Below are 6,951 nucleotides of genomic sequence, written 5' to 3'. Positions count from 1 at the left end.
CAAGTCGATTGATTGATGTTTCGGGTAGTGAGTGCACTACACTGTTAGTGTCACTTGTAGTTTCACCTTTAGATTTGGAGTTAGATTGTTAGAGTCTTACCGTTGTGGTAAGGGCCCACGTTTGTTTGGAGACAAGTTGTTGTCGCATTGGTTTTGGAGTCAGTTTATGGCTAGGAATTGTCCTTCCTTTTACCTAGACACTCTAGGACACGATGTCTATAGGGTTCATTATTGCATCATTTTGTCTTATGCAGTTTCGTTTACTACCATGTTAGTAGTATGATTTATGTTATTATGATGCATGAGTAGGTGGAGGTCTATCCACATTTGCCTTCTTGTTGTGTGGCATTAGCATGCGTTCTTTATATGCTTAGAGATGCCATGTTTTTACTGTACTTTTGTGAGATGCTTTTGTGCTTACGTGGAGACGTGTTACATGTACCTTTGATTTTTATCTATGTGAGTAGATTTACTTCTTGGTAGTTGTATTTCCTTGTCATATGCATAACTTCCAGGTTTGGTTTTCCCATTCGTTTCCCTCGGTCGCACGTAGTGTGTATGCGGGTTTCCACAAGGGTTTTGTGTTGGTTCGTGTTAGGGCCTTCACAAGGAGTGAGTCTCTTCTCTTCATTGCATTGTGCATAGTTTTGGGGTTGGTTGGTCCATGAGGATCACTATCGTTGTCTTGAGTCCTTGGTGAGGATTTGATGGATTTTGGTCGACTTACTTCCATTTAGGGGGTGAAGTCTTTGACCTTATTGTCTTTCATTTCAGAGATGGAGTCGTGGTGTTGTCCTTTTTAGGACTGGTGGTTCCTTTCTTTCGTGTCCTCCCTTGGGGAGTTTCTGCCGTAGTTGTTGACAGAGTTGTAGTGCTCAGAGTGAGTTGATTGGTGTGAGATCATTTTATGGGGATTTGTGTCCATATCATTGAGGATTCATTTGATTGTGAGGTGAGCTCGATACTCTTTTGAGAATTTATTTTAGACACTTGTTTCCGTTTTGGAGACCTGGATGTGGTTAACTTTTAGGAAAAGTTTTAGAGGATTGCTGTTGGATATGGCTTGTTGTGGAGTTTCTCGTCCTAGTTATGACTAGGCATCGTTTTGAGGAATCGTAGTTCTGATGATTAGTTGTGGATCAAAAATTGAGGAATTTTGATTTAACTTGGTGTTTCCGAGTACGGTTTTGAAAGATTCATTTTGTGACCTTGGTTGTTGGCTTTTTGATGTGTGTGCCACTTGGTAGATTTGTATTTTGAGGATTTAGTTATCCGTGATAGGGATGTGGATCTGATGTTTGATAATGGTGATTGGTCTTGTAGTTGATCTGTTTCAAGGAGTAATGTGAAGGACTTTTGATGAAATGTCTTATTGTGAGGTTCGTTTTGATTTTTGTAGGAGTTTATTTGCTTGTCAGGTTTTGGATTCCTGATTAATGTTATTAATAGGGGTATTTTGAGATATTGGAGATGTTGGTTTTGTTGTATTGAGGATTTGGGGCCTTAAGCATAGCGGTACCTATAGCATTGTTGTCAGAGTTTTGGAATTGGCCAGGATGGTCCTGCCGGACATCTTTGGACCATATCTCAACTCTCACAAATGTTGGTCCCCGTAGTGCTTTTGGTAATGATCATTTTTGACATTGATGTCATTGGTATCGAGAAGTTTCATGGGTAGACCTAGTGGGGGGCATGTTATGAACTAGTGCCTTATACTGTCATGCTACCGTACAAAGTTGTGTGTTGTAGGCGAGTACTAGTTGCCGTCAATGCTACCTTACTGACGAGTAAGTGTGGGCAGGCACTATGTACTGTTATTGCTACCACACATTTGAGTACGTTGTGGGCGGGTTTTGGTCACTATTCATACTGCCACATTGTGTTTGTTCTGTACCCTAATTTGATATGTGGTTATCTTGGAGTTCTTTTGGTGGTTGTTTTAGTTCCTTATGATAGTTTGTCAGGAGGGACGCTTACGGTTGTTGTTTTCCGTTCTTTTATCTGACATTGGGTTCTCTGTGTGAGTTTAGACTTGTCGTGTGGCCATGTGGTCACTTTTCCTTTGAGAGGTTGTCTTGTCATGAGCACGTGGGTGCAGATGACACTGGTTTGTGTGTTCCTTTCAGCTTTGAGGTCGCTGGTGTGGCGTGTTGTGTGGGGTACTCGGAGATGTACTCCATAGTTATCCTGGTTTTGCCTTTTGTTGTTTGGGCTGGATTTTGGGGATGAAATCCCTTTAAGGTGGGAAGGTTGTAATGACCCGGATTTTTTCGGATAAATTTTTTCCGTTATCTTTTCCCTTCTGAGTTGGTTTCTTGTCGATTAGTGTCGTCTCGAGTGCTCTGGAGTGATTTTCGATACTCTTTTCTTTGGATTGACAACTTCCTTAGAGGACCGAGTCATTTTCATATTTTTCATTTTTCGACACTATTCACTTTTTGTCCTTTTTCCTATTTCGTCCTTCTCCCTATTTTGTCTTTTCCCCGTTTGTCACTTTGTTGACATAACCTCACTTCTTGTGTTCGGAATTGGTTTTTGACTCCACATATCTTCATTCTAAGTGGTTTCCACGAAATACATATCTTTACTTTTGTAAGAAAGTACTTTGGTTGCTCCCGGTGTCCATAGGGGCATGGATGCATAGTTCTTTGGAATTATTTTCTTTTCTTGGGGTGTTTTTCGTAAATATCTTTTGAAGATATTTTATTTTAGGGGTTTTTAAGAAAATATTTTTGGAAGATATTTTCATTCTAGGCTAGTTGTACAGTTTTCACTTTTTGGAGGGGCCATTGTGCAATTAACGAAAGTTATTGTAAAATACCTCGTCTGGAGCCTGGATCCTCGTACGGGATTCATTTTCATATTTCCTCGAGTCATGGACTTTGAAAATTCCTTCTGATCATTTTTCTCCAGTTTTAGAGTTTCTGAACACGGTTGCCGCCGAACTTCTTCGGGGTATAGCTTTCTATTCAGGATCGATTTTCGATACCGTTTCTTCCGTTATTTATATTTTCTCATTTTGAATCTTTTTTGTTCACAGTGTTTTTCCATTTGAGCATGTTTCTGAAATTTTCACTATTCAAGGCGTTTTGGGGCCTTTTTGTAATTTTGTAAAGTTTTGGGGCAACTTTGCGATTACTGAAAGTTGGGAATTATAAATAGGACTAAAAATAGAATATATCTATTTTTTTTCCAGACTTGCTCCTCTCCTAGCCGTGGGTTCTCTCTCTTTCCCAAAAACATTTTTTTTTCTTTTTTTCTTGCCTTCAAGCTTCCCTTCCATTTTTCGGCTGATTGGCTGGTCTGCCGGGCCTGGTTCCTTGACGGAAAACGTTCTCCTCATCACTCTCTACATCATACTCAAAGGGCTTAATTTTTGGAGGTATGTAGAATATTTTACGAATTTTTGAAAGTTTGAATCTAGTAATTTCAATGGGGGTTTTGAACCATTTGTAGCCGGATTCCGGGGTGGGTCCTTTTGGGTAGAATGATCTCCTTGACGTCGGCCACGTTCCCACAGAACAGTTTTCCATTCCGCCACTGTTGACCAGAGTTGACCGGCGTTGACTTTCCAGCTGGGAACGCATTTTGAGGTAGGGGATGTTTTAGGGTTATATTAATGTTGTATTGATTCTTATATGAGCATATGCAACTTCAGAGCATGCCTTGTTCAAGTTATAGAATTTAATTTAATTATTTTATTTGTTTAAGATTTAATTCTCATGATGCTAGCAACTTAGAATTAAATTGTGGCATGCTAGAAATTTAGGCCTTGGTATGGTGGTTGGTATATATTAAATTGGGATTATTTGAATAAGAATTGCAAATTTTATTTAATATTTATCTTTTGTGAAAGTTTAATTCACCTAGTTGCATCAAACATGGAATCAACTTGTAATGTGATTTTAAAGTAGGCATTGGTGAATTCTTTAACATATATTAAATTGAGGACATTTAGATATGTTTGAAAATCTAGAGGAAATTAATTAATTAGCTTAATTAATTTTCTTTTTAGGTGTTGTAGTCACTTAAATTGATTTTGGGTATAATATATGTGAAGACTATGATATGTCCTTTAACATATATTAATTTGAGTTTATTTAGGATTAATATAAAATCTAAAGACTTTTCATGTTAGGTTGAAAATCACTTTTAATGTAGTGAAATTAATTATCTTGTGAGCATATTACTAATTGGATGTAGAATTAGTACTTGGGGCCTCTTAAAATGGTAATTGGACTTAGTATGATATAGAATATCATTGACTTGTAAAGCTTGTTTAAATATATCTTGTGTAGGTATATAGCTTGTTAGAATATTACAATTGTTTACCTTGAAAACTTGTTACTAAATTGAAGCTTATTTAGTACTTGTGGCTTAGGATGGTAATGTGATTCAATTGTTGTAAAATATTCTTGCCTTGTATATAATTGCATATTGGAGACTTGACATGTCATATGCTATTTAGACTTGAATCCTAGGACATGGTTTGTGTGGATTCAACCTTATTTGTGCATAGAAGATGGTTTTATGCATTATTGATTTTGATATAAGTTTGGTCTAACTTATTGATTTTGGTATAAGTTTTGAACTTATTGATTTTGGGAAGCTTGTAAGGACATATTTCACGTGATGGCTAAGGTTTGGCTCCAGTACGAAGACAGAGTCTTCTAAGTCATAAGTGCGCACTAGGTAGTACCTTGTGGGTTGTAATTGCCCAGAATAACTTATGCATGTGCGCACTAGGTGGTACCTTGTGAGTCGTAATTACCCGAAAATACTTGCTTGGTCTAGCGACCGCATGTCCTAGTCTTTTCACTATTTGATTTCGCATTTAATTTCAAGTTGTTAATCATGGATTACTTGTAACTTGAGAATTAATGCTTGCTTTTGGTATTTAAATCTTATTTAGTATACTTGAAACTATATACTTTTTTTTTGTGTATTTAGATCTCATTTAGCATACTTGAACTTATATCCTTGGTTGTGTATCTAAACCCTCTTTAGTATACTTACGCACTGTATGTTTGATTTGTATAATCGGATTTCATTTTGTATACTTGTGTCATGTATGCTTTTCTTGTGCGTAATTCATTTAGCTTAGTATACTTATGCCTGTATACTTTATTCATGAGTTTTCCATATTAAAATGTATACTTGTGTAGGTATGCTTAGACATTGTATGACTTGTCTTAATATGGTTTAGTGTACTTGGAAATGTATGCTTATATGTCGTATAACATGTTTTAGCATTGTTTAGTATACTTGAACTTGTATACTTGCTCCGTGAGTTCAAATTCCATTTAGTATGCTTTTGCCGTGTATACTTGTCTTATGTGTATTTAGTTTAGTTTAGTATATTTGTGCTTGTATACTTGATCTATGAGTACTCTACACATGTCGAATACTTGCGTATGTATGTTAGATATTTTTTATCTTGTTTAACATGATTTAAGGTACTTGAATATGTATGCTTGTATGCTGTGTATCATGTTTTAATACGGTTTAGTGTACTTGAGCATGTGTACTTGTATGCCGTAGTTCATTTCAATTGCATGAGTAGCTTAGGATGATCCTTGAGTCTCACTTTGACGTAGACATTAGGTGGCATGAGCCCCTTTGACATGTTTCACCATAAGGTGAAAATTTTGTAAAATGCTAGGTCGATGCATGCTCATTTCCTACAAGTAGCTTTATGTTGCTCACCCCAAAGTTACTAGGGTAAATTTTAGGTACAAGATTCAAGATCTGGAGGATTGCACTTTCCTTGGGTGCTTTGTAGATTTAAAGTCCATTTAAATGTATTCTTGTACACATGCAAGTGTTTGTATGTTTGAGTTTGCCATTGAAATGTAATTTTTCTAACTTGGAGGTTTGACATGTCAAATGTTGTAAATGAGTTGTAATAAGGCCATTGGCCATTGTAGCATGTTTAAAATACCATTTTACACTTGCGTGTATGTTCATATCATCACACCATAGCATATAATGCAATTTGATGATGCCATGGGGAGTCATTTTGATGCCTTAGGGATGACGTTTATCTTTAGCGGCCACTTGGTTTCCTTCACTTCCGCATTTTGGATCCGTTATCGGGTCATTCTTTTGGTTCATCACAGGACACACTGGGTTGAAAAATCTAGGGTCGTCACAGGTGGTATCAGAGCTCCTAGGTTCGAAAACCTTAGGATGACGGGTTTTGGGTGCATATTATGTTTTTGTTGCCATGCTCTATGTATTTATATGCTTTATGATAACATGTTTTAGTTGATAACATGTTTTTATGCTTACGTGCTACATGTTGTATGCCGTTTGTTTAGCATTGTTTTATTCTAATATAAAGAGCATGACATGTGACGTATGCTAGATTAGAATTATATATGCATAATTATGTTGCATATTTGGCATGACACGGGATTGGTTATTGAGGCACGAGTTGAGGTTAATGGTGATTGTAGTCACAGCTTCATGGCAGTATAGGTTGTGGTCGACCTAGTATTGGTTTTGAGGTAGGTGGATGGTCACCTTTTGTTTAGGCTCTTGTGAGATGAGTCATTTGGCGTTACCGTAGTGGTGAATTTGTTGGTTTTGGGCCATTATGAGGTTATGGACCTCTTAGGATCCTTGGTTGTCTAGGAAGATTCCTCTAGAACTTGCATTTTTCGTGGGCGGGTACGTTTATGGACGGGTGCATGGCACTGTCATGCTACCGTGTTGGCTAGGTACAAGCACAGTTTGGATGGAATCAGTGTTGGTTTTGTTTTGATAGGCGTTGTCCTTTGATCGGTGATGATGATGGTTGTTTTGGGGATCAGTCATGGTGATTGATTTAGTTGTTATTAGTATGGCTGTAGTTGCCATTTTCCTTGAGGAGTTCTTGCGTGATGACGCTTTTGGGATCAAGTCGATTGATTGATGTTTCGGGTAGTGAGAGCACTGCACTGTTAGTGT

The sequence above is a fragment of the Cornus florida genome, unplaced genomic scaffold, assembly GCF_030987335.1.
Source record: "Cornus florida cultivar Cherokee Brave unplaced genomic scaffold, ASM3098733v1 CherokeeBrave_3.0.0_Hap2_Chr10, whole genome shotgun sequence".
Lineage (NCBI taxonomy): Eukaryota > Viridiplantae > Streptophyta > Magnoliopsida > Cornales > Cornaceae > Cornus > Cornus florida.
Note: the sequence above shows the minus strand (reverse complement) of the source record.